Source organism: Podarcis bocagei, assembly GCF_964188305.1.
Source record: "Podarcis bocagei genome assembly, chromosome: 14".
Taxonomy (NCBI): Eukaryota; Metazoa; Chordata; class Lepidosauria; order Squamata; family Lacertidae; genus Podarcis; species Podarcis bocagei.
Window position 1 is genome coordinate 7,803,214 of NC_138139.1, and position 15,647 is coordinate 7,818,860.

Sequence of the window (15,647 nt, forward strand, 5' to 3'; positions counted from 1 at the left end):
CATGGACACGAAAGCTCATACCAATAACAAACTTAGTTGGTCTCTAAGGTGCTACTGGAAGAAATTTTTAAAATTTTGTTTCCACCTACCAGTGTCCCTAAACACATAAGAAAAGAGTCCCACAAGACGAGACTTAAAGTCTACCTGGTCCAGGAGTGGGGAAAGGATGTGACTACAGTGGTACCTCAGGTTAAGTACTTAATTTGTTCCGGAGGTCTGTTCTTAACCTGAAACTGTTCTTAACCTGAAGCACCACTTTAGCTAATGGGGCCTCCTGCTGCTGCCACGCCGCCGGAGCACAATTTCTGTTCTCATCCTGAAGCAAAGTTCTTAACCTGAAGCACTATTTCTGGGTTAGTGGAGTCTGTAACCTGAAGCGTATGTAACCCGAGGTACCACTGTACAGTGGTGCCTTGCAAGACGAAAATAATCCGTTCCGCGAGTCTCTTCGTCTAGCGGTTTTTTCGTCTTGCGAAGCAACCCTATTAGCGGCTTAGCGCTATTAGCAGATTAGCGGCTATTAAAGGCTTAGCGGCTTAGCGGCTTAGCGGCTTAGCAGCTAAAAGGCTATTAGCGGCTTAGCGGCTTAGAAAAAGGGGGGGGAAACGGAAAAAAATCAGAACACTCGCAAGACGTTTTTGTCTTGTGAAGCAAGCCCATAGGGAAATTCGTCTTGTGAAGCAGCTCAAAAACGGAAAACCCTTTCGTCTAGCGGGTTTTCCGTCTTGCGAGGCATTCGTCTTGCGGGGCACCACTGTATCCAGATTTTGTTGGACACCGTGATGTTTTTGGTACAGCCACAGATCACGGATGATGGAAGTGGCCCTGAGACCTGTGGGTATAGGGCGGCATATAAATTCAGTAAAATTTAAAAAATTCAAAAATAATTTGAGGGCCACATGTTCCCACCCACCTTGTTTAATATCCTGTTTTCAACAGTAGCTGCACAGATGTTATGGAAAACCCAAAAGTAAAGCCTAAAGTAGGGTTGGGCGACCTGTGACCACCCAGTGGACTACAACCCCCATTACTTCTGACCATACTGTCTAGGACCGATAGGAGTTGGAGCCCAACAACATCCAGAGCAACCAGCACTCACGAGGTACACTGCTTATGGACATGGAGGTTCCATTTACCTATCATTGCTAATAGCCCCCATACCATGGAACTTGTTGCAATGGATGTGATAAGCCAAGGGTGGGAAACCTGTAGTCCAGCCAGATTATGTTTAAAATTTAGAGTATTGTACATTTTTATTTGTGTAAGCTGCTTTGATTTTATATACCGGTGTGTGTGTGTGTGTGTGTGTGTGTGTGTGTATAAAAATAAACAAATCCCCATCATCCTTGCTGGGCAGAACTGAGAAGAGGTGCGGTCGAAGAACTGGAGGGCTGGAGGTTCTGCATCCCTTCTGTAAGTGAATTATGCATTAGGAGGATAAATAATTTCTTTTGTCCTGAGTCATGCTGCCAGACCATTTTACTGGGCGATGCTGCATTCTGGTATTATGAGCGGAAATTAATCTCTACTCAATCTTTTCCCTTCACATAATTATTAAAAAACTCCTCATGCTCCTCACCTCCAGAAGCAATTCCTACTATCTTCAATGGCTCTTATTTCCAGGTAAGTGTGCATAGGTAGCTCAGCCTTACCCATTATTTCTTGTAAAGCAGAAACAAGGCAACCAGTGTCCCTGCAAAGTTTCGAGTGTCAGATCAAGGCCATTTTATTTCAGGATGCCTTGACACCACGGAATGCTGCTCTGCTCTTTTTATTTTCTGATGTTTTAATCTGTGTTTTGAATTTCATACATTCTGGGTGGGATTTAATTTTTCGCAAGCTGCTTTGAGACACAGGCAGAAAGAGATGTGCATGTCTTAATTCTTCAAATAAACATGGGGTAGCCAATGTAGTACCTTACAGACATTGATCGACTCTTGACTCCTGTTGGCCCCAGGTGGCCAGGGATGATGGAAATGGTGGTTGTTGGCATCTGTATGTCTTGAGAGACAATGGAGTGCACCTCCAGGGATGGAGCCAAACCGTTGGAGAATCACAGCACCTGCTGTGGCTGCAGAGAGTGGTAAATCATAACGGCTGCCTCGTGTATTTCTGCTGCATTAGCAATGCAGAAGTGACCTCCCCAGGGCACAAGCCTGGGTAGTGTGTCTGGAGGTCCTGGACTGCTCAGACAACAAGATGTGGTCCAAAGGAAGGCAGAGCAATATGTTTGGCACCAGCTTGGCTGCAGCAGGTGCCAGAAGGAAGCACACAAGACGCCATCCAACCATTTTAGGGACTCCCCTATGGATTTCTGTAGGGTTTACTCCTTAGCCTTTTCTTCTCCTGAAGACGTCCCACAAGGCAGCAGGTATGGATTTTCCCTCAGAGCTTACTCCCAAAGCCTTTCTCACAAACAAATATGCAGTGGAACCTTGGTTCTTGAACTTAATCCGTTCTGGAAATCTGTTCAACTCCCAAAACATTTGAAAACAAAGGCATGGCTTCTGTTTGGCACAGGCGCCCTGGAAACAATAGCCGACAGCTGCAGCGGATGTTCGGCTTCCAAAAAACGAAAGAAAACCGGAATACTTACTTCCGGGTCTTCGACGTTCGGGAGCCAATATGTTCTTCAACTAAGCTGTTTGAGAACCAGGGTTCCACTGTAGCTGCAAGGCAGCAGAGGTTTAGGGTCAGAGTTCTAGATGGGCTACCTTCCCAGGTGAATGAGCCCCATCTGCCCCCTCACTTACCTCTACAGAAACCACCTTCTTGGCTGTTGGACCCAGTCTTGGTCTTGCCTACTCAATCTGCCCGGAGCCTGTCCTTGCATGCATTTCCTTGCGTGGGAATGGTACTGCAACAATATCTAGTTATCTCTCGCTTGGACTCCTGCAATGCGCTCTATGTGGGGCTACCTTTGAAGGTGACCCGGAAACTACAACTAATCCAGAATGCGGCAGCTAGACTGGTGACTGGGAGCGGCCACCGAGACCATATAACACTGGTCTTGAAAGACCTACACTGGCTCCCAGTACGTTTCCGAGCACAATTCAAAGTGTTGGTGCTGACCTTTAAAGCCCTAAATGGCCCCGGTCCAGTATACCTGAAGGAGCGCCTCCACCCCCATCGTTCTGCCCGGGCACTGAGGTCCAGCGCCGAGGTCCTTCTGGCGGTTCCCCCACTGCGAGAAGCCAAGTTACAGGGAACCAGGCAGAGGGCCTTCTCGGTAGTGGCACCCGCCCTGTGGAATGCCCTCCCACCAGATGTCAAATAGAAAAACAACTACCAGACTTTTAGCAGACACCTGAAGGCAGCCCTGTTTAGGGAAGCTTTTGATGTTTAATAGGTTATTGTATTTTAATGTTCTGTTGGAAGCTGCCCAGAGTGGCTGGGGAAACCCAGCCAGATGGGCGGGGTATAAATTATTATTATTATTATTATTATTATTATTATTATTATTATTATTATTATTATCATCATTATCATCATCATCATCATCTAGAAGGCCACACTCTCTCCCCGCTCCCCTGAAGCTAAACTCAAATCTCCCAAAGGATTTAGTCTTTACTTGCAGAAAAGATTCTCCAACTCTGCATTCCCGGCAGGCCATAGCTGCCCCCATCTGCTCAAAGTTCTTCCTAGATACTGTAGGCAGATTGCCACTAAGCCCTGGAAGGGAAGACAGGAAGCTGTCTTATCTAAAGTCAGGCCCTTGGTCCATCTAGCTCCGTATTGTCTGGCAATGGGTCTCCATGGTTTCAGGCAGCGGGCACTCCCAGTCTTACCTGGAGGTGTCTGAAACTGAACCTGGGACCTGGTCCACAAAACAGATGCTCCACCGATCAGCTCCACTGGTACATCCCTTTCTCTAGGCAGGCGGCCAGGACCTGTCACGACTAAGCAGCCTCCCCGCTGCAATGAGGGGGATGTGGAAAAACAGTGTTTGGAAGCCTGTCATAGCTCCTTATAAAGAAAACAAACAGGTAGGTCCATTTCTGAAATGAATCATTTCTTGGATTGGCAGAGAGGCTGGTGGCAGCAGAGACTTTCTCTCTCCCTGACTGTGCAAGAATGAGTTCCTAAGCATTTACCGTATTTTTCGCTCTATAAGACGCACCAGACCACAAGACGCACCTAGTTTTTGGAGGAGGAAAACAAGGAAAAAAATCTGAATCTCGGAAGCCGGAACAGCAAGAGGGATCGCTGCACAGTGAAAGCAGCAATCCCTCTTGCTGTTCTGGCTTCTGGGATAGCTGCGCAGCCTGCATTCGCTCCATAAGACGCACACACATTTCCCCTTACTTTTTAGGAGGGAAAAAGTGAGTCTTATAGAGCAAAAAATACGGTAATTGCAGAGGGGATTTTTCTCACTTCCACGGAAGCTGCCCGGCAATATGGCTCCGTTACAATGAGGGAGGTCACCAGTTAAAGGAAGCTTAGGCAACTCATGGACAATCTGAATATGATGTACAGGTAAATGTTGAAGCGCAGCAGCCCATGATGACAGAACCTTTGGCATCTCCCCAAGAAGGGACCAGAAATATAGCCGATGCATTGCTATGCTCAGATGTGCACACTGTCACACTGAATGCCTTTTGTGTGTATGTTAAATATGAGGTGCCAGTAGACATAACTGAGTAAATTGCAAAATGGATCCCGGACCCCTTATGCGCCCCCCTTCTCTTTTGAGTGTGTGGTGAATGTTGAATTTAAAAGTTGATGATAAAAATAAACAATGCATATTAACTATCAAACAGTTTAATGTTTTGTAGATGATTTGCCTTACTTTGAGTTTTAATAAATGTTCTAAACAATTAAAGCATACCAAAATTAGGGTTTTGTCCTGGCTCCTGCCCAAAACACAACAGCAGCAGCATTTATTCATAAGTCACTGGCCACTGGAAATCTGGCTGATCTCCCCCACTCAGTTTCCCCCCGCTTTTCCCCCACCAGGGGAATCTGTCCATTTTGGTTTCTCTGACTTTCTAATTTTTTCAATGTTAAGTTTAGCTCTACTTCAGTTTAGGAATTTCTTAAATTTTCATGAGGATCCCCCCCCCCCAGCATGTCTGTGCAAATTTCTCCTAACATACATGTTTTTCCATTTAGTTTTGCCAATTGTACACCTGTGCAAATCAATTTTCTCTACAAACCATTTTAATATATTATTTTGCGCAAAATATATGCATTTTCACACACACTTTACTCAAGTAAATACATTTTTTGTAGCCATTACTTGCCTGCGTTACAAAATGAGGAAATGTGTGCATTTTGAAAGATGGCTGCATTTCGGCCTGCATATTATTTTGAAAAGTGTGAATTATGTAGCTTTGCTTTTAAGTGCAAACTGAATCCAGTTTCTCCCCCATCCCTCCTCGCCCCACATTTTAAAGTCTTTCCACCTTTATTAATTATTTATTCATCTGGTTTATTTATATCCCCATTTCCTTCCACCATGGAACTTAAGGTGGTGTAAAATGAGTTCCCAGGGAGTCTCCCATCCGGGCACTGACCAGAACTAGACCTGCTTAGCTTCAGCAAGTTAGCAATGCATCTTGTGCCTTCAGGCAGGGGCAGGGGAGGGGGAATATGTAAATAAATAAATATGTAGGATTCCCACTTCTACCTCATCCTTCCAGCTGTTATAGGAATATAGAATAAATGTTGATCATTGCACATTGTAAACACACATACATAAGTATATAAACCACATGTCTAAAATAGTACAGGGGAGCAATCCAAAAGCCACCTTAGCTCTCCAAAAGACTCTAAATATTTCCTCTGCCTCCTTAATCTCCCTTGTCTGAGAACAGTCAGAGGAAGTTCCTGAAAGGATTCCTCTCCTCTGTCTATGAACCTCCTTTCTGTTAATTGTCATTATTTACCCAGATGCTCTGCATTGAGGGATCCTGATTGTCTTATCAAATGCTAATATTTTGTGCAAACTGTGTCTGGAACAATGTGAAACTTGCTAAACCACACCTTGGCCTGCCTGAGCCGCAGTAACCCCACCTTAGGTGTAATGTAATTGCTGACTGTTTGTAGAGGGGATGTCCTCCTCCTCCAAGCCAAAATGCAAACCCTTAAAAGAGATGTTTCTTCTTGGTTCTGGATTTCTCATGCTTCCTTTCTAGGAGGGGAGGGAATCTGTCGCAACAGAAAAATGAAGATCTGCCTTGCATTCACTGCATCCTGCCTCCATCCATTCATCTCTGACCAATCATGGACTTAGGGGCCTTGGGGAGGTCGGCAGCAAAAGCCAACCACCCCTATTTTTCTACATTCATGTGGAATTGTGCAGGAAGCATGACTGCGTCCCTTTTCAGCAGATTTCTTAATTGCAACTGGACTGCCAAGTTAACCAAGGATGGCCTGTTTTTCACACCTTTCAAGTGGACCTAAAAAGCCTTAAACGTCTCAGGACCGCTATACCTCAAGGAGCGTCTCTTTCCATGTGTACCTACCTGGACCTTGAGATCATCCTCCGAGGCCCTCCTTCTTGCGCCTCCTCCTTGAGAGGTCCGGAGGGCAGCAACACGAGAACAGGACCTTCTCTGCAGTGGCTCCCCATCTGAAATACTCTCCCCAGGGAAGTTCACCTGGCGCCTTCATTATAGAGTGGTACCTCAGGTTACAGATGCTTCAGGTTACAGACTCCGCTAACCCAGAAATAGTACCTCGGGTTAAGAACTTTGCTTCAGGATGAGAACAGAAATCACGCAGTGGCAGCAGGAGGCCCCATTAGCTAAAGTGGTGCTTCAGGTTAAGAACAGTTTCAGGTTAAGAACGGACCTCCGGAAGGAGTTAAGTTCTTAACCCGAGGTACCACTGTACACCTTTAGGCGCCAGGCAAAAACGTTCCTTTTTAACCAGGACTTTGATCCGATTTACCTCCTATGCCCTTTTAATTTTTTTGTGGGGGGGCGCTATTGAGTTGTTTTATTTTTATTGGCTATTTCATGGTTTTATATCTTGATTTTATTCTGTGAACCGCCCTGAGACCCCCGGGTATAGGGCAATATATAAATTCAATTAATAATAACAACAAATGCTTAGTCAAAAGCGCCCCCCTTTTCTTCCTTTGTGCGAGACACACAGCCAGGGCTGGGCTGGGGAGGTAGGGGCACTGCCTGCCAGTGCCAGGCTGGCAAATGGGCGGCAGCAGCCTCCTCGGATGGGTAGCGCGCGTCTGGTGGCGCCCCCGCCCGCGCGCCCCCGGGCGCCTGGCTGCCCGGCTCTTCCCCGGCATCCCTCTCTCTCCCCCCCCCCACCTTTTCCTCTCGCTGCGAAGCATCACATGACAGCATCCCGGAGCTGCACTGAGCATGGGCAAAAGCATCGGGGCCACAGAGCTCCTTTATGAGAGCGACAAAGCCAGCAGCCGCCGACGAGCCTTTTGTTTTCTGCCCTGCTGGATCCCCGCTCTCTCTAGCGCGCACGCAATTCGCCGGGCTCCTTGTGCAGCAGAAGCTGGCCATTGATCTCCCGTCCAGGTTTCCCTTCCGTTGCACCATGCCCGTCTGCCTGCCACCAGCAGCCTGGTGAGCATCCCGGTCCCCGTCTCGCCAGGCCTTCCGTAGCAGTGGAGGCAGGTAAGTATGATGGAGAACGGGGCGCGGGGGACGGGCGTTTGCATGGATTTGCCTTTTGCGGGTACCGAGGCGGAGAGATGCAGAAGAGAAGCCGGGAGGGGAGGACCCCGAACTCCAGCTGTGAATGCCCCCTTCCCTTCCTGCTCTTCCAGAGGTTGCGGCAGTTTATCTCCAGTCGGGTTGGGAGCAAGATCGGAGCCAAGGATTGCGCCTGTTTGACTGCTGCGCATTTGTGCACGTACATACATGGAGCAAATTCGGCTGGGTTGATCAGGGCCTTTACTCTCCCTCCCTCCCTCCCTCCCTCCCTCCCTCCCTCCCTCCCTCTTTCTGTGTGTGTTTTGCTGGAGACTTGAGCTTCAGAGTCTAGAGCTAGGGATTTCTGCAGTCCCCTGCCCCATGGAAAAGCCCAGAGTGACAAATAAACCAGGCCAAGACTGGAGAGCCAAAGGCTTCCATGACAGTCAACAGGTGGCTCTCTGACAGGCCTGCTCTCACTTCTTGGCTTGGGCCCTGTCTGTCCAGAGCTGGGATGCACAGCTCAAAATCACCCAGAGGACCACTTTGACTTTTTAAAATAAAATTAACAGATGGGGACGATGCTGCTATATTAACCACTGAAAAATGAGGCTTTGGAAAATTAGGACTGTGTTTTCCTTTTCACACCAGGGTGGTGCACCCCACCCAGCCCATCCCACCCCTAATTTGACAAGCTAAGGCAGCTGCCTCATGCCACACTGGTCTTGGGAGCCACAAAAGGGGAACAAAATTGTTAAGTTACTTGATTTATTCCTATTGCGTTTTTGCTGCCAGGGACAGAGGTGCTTGTGGGATTTTCTGACTCAGGTGCTGGAATAACTTGATCAGTCTTGGGTAGGGATCTTGAGTTTGGATGAAGGGAGGTCCTGCCTCGTGTAATGAAGTCTCTTGGGCTGTCCTGTTTCCATTCATTCTCCTTTAGACCCCTTTCCTTCTCTATTTGTGGCCCATAGCAGTCTGCCTCTGTCCGCTGCCACAAGCTTCCCCTAACCTCTCTTTCTGCTTACCATTGTTTTACTTCTGAGCTTCTTTACATGCTCTCCAGCTCTCCCATTGCTCAGGAAATGTCAAAAATCATAGTAAAAATGTTTCTGATCATGTGGATTAGGAAGCAACAATATTATTTCCATTCATAGTTCAGCCTTTGCTGTCTCTTTTTATAAACTAGCAACTACATGGAAACATTTTTAAATCCGAAACTAATTGGTGCGAGTTTTAATTGTGTTTGAGTGCTGTCAAGATCACTAACACGTATTCGCATCTGAATCCCCTTTGGATACGGATACTTTTTGGATATGGAGGAACTGTCTGCCATTGTCAGCTTTTTGTTGACCACTATCTATGGACCCTAAACTGGCGTAGTCAATATATAAAACCGAGGCAGGAAACCATTTTTCTGTTGAGGGCCACTTTCCCTTGAGGCTAATCTGTCAGGGGCCATATGCTGGAGGTGGGCAGGGCCGAAGCCAGCAGCAGAGACAGAATCAGGATTGGGGAGACACCTGCCTTGCTTGCATTTCAATGTGAACTTCCCAAATTTACACTTCCTGAACCAATGCTGTGTACTGAAGCAGCTCTCCTGTGAAATGTGCCCGGTGCCTAATTTTGCAGTGCAGCTATCCAGCCTAAAACTGCTTACAGACATGTGCATATTAGTGATACACAAGAGTGCATTATTACACAAGAGTGATACACAAGAGTTGCAAGAAGTTGCTTACAAAAATGCTTATGCTAGACAAAACTTTTTATATATAATTTCACACACACACAAAAACACAATACACATGAATTTTCATGCAGACATTGAGTTGTACCCAAGGTAGCGCTGTGTTAAAGTCACTTAGCAGTATACTTCTTGCATTGGCAGAAGTTACTGCACAAGGGAAAATGCAATTCCCCTTCTAAAGGTAGCTTCGCAACAGATTGCACAACTGGAACCAATAAATGTGCAATAAGCTTCCGCTAGGGCAACTGTTGCTTTTGCGCAGCCTTTGAACTCTGTCATCTGCCAGCACATGGGATCTTGTGCTAGTAGACAGAGAACGCTGGATATACGGACAGTGCTAGTCAGTGCTGAATATGCCCCCCCATCTTTTAATTGCAAGGGGGCAAAGCAAATTTAAGACCAGAAAAACGAGAAATTGAGAACCAAAAGTGAGCATGTGCACCCTTTTCTCTCCCTCTTTCTTTTAATGCCACCCACTTCACAACCACCACCTGCTTTCGATTTTTCTCCCCACCCAACCAACTACCAGCTCGCCAGAGGTCCAAACTGATCACCTGCACCTTGAGCTATTGCAGTTAGGCCAAGGCCCACATGAGACCATAAGGATTCACGTTGCCCACCCCTGTATTATATACACAATCAGACTGGTGTATCTTAATCCCCCCCCTGAAAAAGCAGCCTCAAGACCCCCTGGATGGGGCCCTTTATTTTCTGTGCTTTTTTGTGATAAAAGCCACCGCTTGGAAAATGCTATTTGCCTGGAAGGAAAAGTGCGTTTGCACCAATAGAAGCTTCCCTCCTGCAGCAAATAGCAAATTTGGGAGGGGAAAACAGCATGGGGGGGGGGGTGGGAGGAAGAAAGGATTAATTCCCTCTCACACTGAGCCATGGTCCTGATTCCAATTGGGGCAGGGACACCTTGACTGCTTTTTCTTCTTCTTTTTCTTATTAAAAATTAAAGGTACATGAATGCATTTAGCATATTGCTTTTGTTGTTGTTTAGTTGTTTAGTCGTGTCCGACTCTTTGTGACCCCCTGGACCAGAGCACGCCAGGCACTCTAGTCTTCCACTGCCTCCCGCAGTTTGGTCAGACTCATGTTTGTAGCTAAGCATATTGCTTAGTCTGACCCTAAAGCTGTTCTGGTGTGTGATGTTCCTTTGACTTCTTTGGCTTCTGCAGAGGTGGCCCTGTGAGGCTGTATTCTGGGAGAGGAAAGGACATGCCTGGTTTTCAAATGGGCAGGCAAAATATTCTAGGTTCCTCTTATACTAGTAAACACTTATGCATCGCCACTCTTACATCACCACAGAAGAGGACAAATGAGGATACAGATCTGCATAAAATCTGCATTTGCATTGCTAAGATGCAGTGGAGATGAGATGCAAATTCAGAAATGATTGCTATGATCTGAATAGAATTACAATGTATTTTGCCATGGCGGGTGAAGAATGTGGCCAGGTGACCCTGGTTATGTCTGCTCAATCCTGCACTGCTTTTGATGGGCAACTTTAAGGTCCCTCCTGCTCTCCCTTCTTATGATTCTTTCTCTTTAAAGAACACCTGGCCTGGGAAGCCCTTCAAACAAAGGGTGCCTTCTAATAGAGGACTGCCCCCTCTAAAGTAGGACATGTGGCCATCCTTACGCATGCACCTGAAGTTACTGGGAAGTTATTGTTCAAACTCCCAGTCTCTGTTGAAGAGGCTGAGAGCTGATCTCCCAAATTCTCCCAGAATGCTTAAACTCTCCCACCAGGTCCTGTTGCACAACCTGCCCCATATGTTTCTCTCTGCAGATTACGGAAGAGCTGATTCACACATTCGTGTCTGTCAATAACAGATCGGTGATGATTCACAGCTCCCCGCCTCCTTTATAAGGTTAGGATTGCCTCTTCCTTCCCACTAGCAGAGAGACCTTTTGAACTCCCCACCCCCGACCCCCATCATTCCATCTGTTTCTTTTCCAGCAGCTTGATTGGCAGCTGATGAAATGTTTGATCTCCATTCCCTGAAAAGCATCACCTGCTGCTTTCCCCATATTATGCTGCTCTTAAAAGGCACAAGAAGAGGCCTCTGGTCAGTTGGGGTCCCTAATTGCACCCATGTTGCTGCCTCTCCAATTAGCCACTGTGGCAAAGGAAGGATCAGTAAGAGAGGCTGTCGGAAAACCAGTACTGATGGTGATGGGGGGCAGGGGGACGGACAGGACAAGGGCACTACAGAGCCCTGGAGATGGGCCTGCCAGGTGGGAACTGGTGAATCGCTTGATTTCAGTTCCTCTCCATTTCTCATTTTTCCAATGTTCAGTTCAGTTCACCACATTTTCACATCGCTCTGCAATCTTCCTTTTTAAGGGTTTGTATGGAAGTTCTTCAGCATCTCAGTGTGTTTCCAACATGCACTTTTTTGTATGCAGTTTTCCCTAATAGACGCATTTTTGCAGAGAAATTTCTCTTAATATAATGTTCTTTCCCCTGATATGCCAACTTTATATGCATGTCCATTCACACACCTTGGCTGAAGGCCTGCATTGCAAAATCTGGATAAGCGTGGATTTTGAAGGATGGCTGTGTTTAGGTTTGCGTATTATTGCAGGAAGCGTGAATTAGGTATGTTTGCCTTTGAATGTGAACTGAATTGAATTGCACCCCCATCCCTATTCCCAGGTTCCCACAAGCATTGCCAAGTCTCCAGTATCCCAAGACCTGTGATTTATAGAATTAGAGTGCATGTTCATAATTATTATTTGTTCATTCTTTATATGCACATAAAGAATATTGGAGTGAAGTCATCTTAGTCCAATCCCCAGCTTAGTGCAGGGTCTGCTGTGCTGAATGCAGAAGCCCATGCAAGATGGACAAAAGGCAGGTCTGGGTTTCTGGAATCAGCACTCCAGGGCACGGTTAGAGATGCTAGTTCAGAGTTCAGTGCCTAGGGTTCAGGACCATGGACAGCAATCCCATAGCTGAGGCAGACAGAACAAGGTGCCTCAGCGCTGGCCTGGAGCAACTGAAAGGTCATACAGTCCAGCCATCTGCTTGGCAGATGGGCACCCGGCTTCTGCTGAAATATCTCCAGGAAAGGAGAGCCCACCCCTCCTGGGACCGCCTGTTCCACTGTCAAACAACTCTGACCATTAGGTGGTTTCTCCTCATGTTTACACAAAATGTACTTCCCTACAATTTCTACTTGTTCATTCTAGTCCTGGCCTCTGGAGCAATAGGTAACAAGTCTGCTCCACATCTTGCATGGCGGCCACTCAGATATTTTTAAACAGCTATCATTCATGCCTGTCTTTAATCTTCCCCAAGCAAAACATACCCACCTCTTTCAACTTTTCCTCATACAACATCATTTCTAGACCTCTCACCATGGTGGTGGTTGCCTTTCTCTGGACATGCTTCAGATTGTCAACATCTTTCTTAAAATGCAGGACCCAGAACTGGATATAGAACTCTAGATGCAGCCTGGTCAGTGCAGATTAGAGAAGTGCAAGATGATTGCCATTTAAGGACAGATTTGATGGTGAAGAGGCAGGAGTATGTTCGAGTAGTTGCTCCATTGGGGAAGTGTATTCACCATGTAAAATTCCCTGTCCAGGATTGAGTTTAGGGGAAATTGGTTCTGCTGTCTTGCAGAAATTGTCTGTGCACAGTACTGATTGGCTAGCACTTGGGTCATCAAAAACCCAGCAGTAGCTCCTTTACAGTGTACTTATGCTGAAGTAGAGGATATCTCAAAGGATAAATGCTGGCTAAGAGACATAACTACAAATTACAAAGTCCCTGATTGAATCTATTTATCCTATCTGAAGGAGCGTCTCCACCCCCATCGTTCTGCCCGGACACTGAGGTGCAGCTCCAAGGGCCTTCTGGCAGTTCCCTCACTGCGAGATACCAAGTTACAGGGAACCAGGCAGAGGGCCTTCTTGGCAGTGGCACCCGCCCTGTGGAACGCCCTCCTACCAGATGTCAAATAGAACAACAACTACAGTGGTGCCTCGCAAGACGAAATTAATTCGTTCCGCAAGTTTTTTCTTCTTGCGAGTTTTTCGTCTTGCGATGCACGGTTTCCCATAGGAATGCATTGAAAATCAATTAATGCGTTCCTATGGAAACCGCCTTCAGACCAGGTCCGGGGACAGTCTGTCCCCCGACCTCTTCTGAAGGCTGGGGGGGACGACAAGGGCTTTTCTTCCCACCCCCAGCATTTTAAAAAACCCCGGGACAGCGGAGGACTTCTCCGCTGTCCGGGGCGATCTTAAAATGCTGGCGGGCGGCATTTTAAAATCGCCCGGGACAGCGGAGGACTTCTCCGCTGTCCGGGGCGATGTAAAAGCCCCTGGGAAGGCAGGCAGGGGGGACAAAGACTTTTGCCCCCCGCCTGCCTTCAGAAGAGGTCCTGGACCTCTTCTGAAGGTGGGCGGGGGGTGAAAGTCTTTGCTCCCCACCGCCTGCCTTCCAAAGCCGTCCGGGACAGCGGAGAAACGTGCTGCCTTTCTCCGCTCTCCCGGGAAGGCAGGCAGGGGGGAGCAAAGACTTTCGCCCCCCGCCCACCTTCAGAAGAGGTCCTGGACCTCTTCTGAAGGCGGGCGGGGGGCGAAAGTCTTTGCCCCCCCGCCTGCCTTCAAAAGCCGTCCACGATAGCGGGAAGCGCTTCCCTGCTATCCCGGACTGCTTTTAAAATGCTGGCGGTGGGGAGCAAAGCCTTTCGCCCCCCGCCGGCCTTCCTGGACCTCTTCTGAAGGCCGGAGGTGGGGAAAGGCTTTGCTCCCCACCACCAGCATTTAAAAGATGTCCCCGGAGATTTCCCTATGGGCTTTCTTCTTGCGAAGCAAGCCCATAGGGAAATTCGTCTTGCGAAGCGCCTCCAAAACAGAAAACCCTTTCGTCTTGCGGGTTTTCCGTCTTGCGAGGCATTCGTCTTGCGAGGTACCACTGTACCAGACTTTTAGAAGACATCTGAAGGCAGCCCTGTTTAGGGAAGCTTTTAATGTTTGATGGACTACTGTATTTTAATATTTTGTTGGAAGCCACCCAGAGTGGCTGGGGAAACCCAGCCAGATGGGCGGGGTATAAATAATAAATTAAATTATTATTATTATTATTATTATTATTATTATTATTATTATTATTATTATTATCTCTTTTTAACTTCTTCTCCCTGTGGCAAAATGTCTCTTTTGGGCCACTGAACCGGCACATCATGGTCCCCATACCTGATTCTTCCTTTTTTTACGCTGACTCAAATATCAGGTTCAAGGCCTTTTCCTTCATTGTCCCCTCTGACTGGCCTAAATTGGAACCTTTTCCATTTCACTTAATTGTTGTATTTTTAATATTACTGTATGTACCATGTCTGTTTGAACAAAAACACAACAGCAACAGCAACCATACAAATGGATGAAACAGACAAGCTTTCTCCCGGCTTTGTCAGATACCCAAGAGGGCAAGTAGTCAGCATTTCCTCCAGCCTTGTCAGTTTTGTTAGAAAATTGTGGGGTAATGCAAAAAGGTGGATTTCACATGCTCAGCCTGTCCCCATCGTGGTAGGAACACATCCAAATCCATTTGCAGGGCAGACTGGGCCAATATCCAGGCTAGGCTAGTGAAGGAATGTCTTCTCTACAAGCTGGAGAAGATGCGATGACATTTGAAAGTGGAAAAAGATTAACTTGTGAACTGTTCTAATGCACATTAACTAAAGCAAGGGAAGATTGCTGAGCAAATGTTTATGAAGTGGCTAAAAAGTGCCTGCGAATTTGGCTTTTATGCTTGTTGAGCCATGAACTTATTGTTGTAAGTGCCTCTCTCTCTTAACCTCAGTTGCTCATCAGGCAAACGGGAATATTAATGGCCTTTCTCCAAAGGGAGTTGGTAAGGATTAGAGAGAATTACAGTGACCGTAAAGCACTTTGCATGATACAAAGTGCCGAAGGAAGCACGGCTGGCCCTGCCATTAGGCAGAATGAAGGTCATGAAAGGACAGCAAATGGTTGGTCACCATGTTTACCATTGTGTTTTTACTGCCAGAGAGAAGGGATTTTCTGCCTCTGGTGCCAAAATAGCTTGACTAGTTTTGAGTACTATGCACATTGACTTGGGTGTGAAAGAAAGGGTTAACTGATGTGGTTGTTTATTATATAATAATGATAATGACGGTGAAGCCACATTAGAGATGGTTGAATCCAACAATTTCGGTTTCACTCAGTTTCTCATTTTTCCTGTCTTAAATTTGATTCCACACATTTGCAGATTATTATCTCTTTAAAGTCCTTGTGAAAATTCA

The 15,647-nt window shown here is 46.8% G+C and overlaps 1 protein-coding gene across 5 annotated transcripts in view; it reads left to right on the top strand.

Moving 5' to 3' along the window:
* The first annotated feature begins 7,206 nt into the window (after nt 1-7,206).
* The window catches only part of PARP6 (poly(ADP-ribose) polymerase family member 6), a 54,902-nt gene continuing 46,461 nt past the window's right edge, over nt 7,207-15,647 (top strand). For 2 of the 5 annotated variants that reach the window (XM_081169208.1, XM_081169209.1), the window contains exon 1: nt 7,208-7,595. The gene's annotated coding sequence lies outside the window, so the exon portion shown is untranslated. Of the gene's footprint in view, nt 7,596-15,647 lie in introns of all 5 variants that reach the window. The other 3 variants (XM_081169206.1, XM_081169207.1, XR_014001872.1) reach the window with 2 other exon arrangements.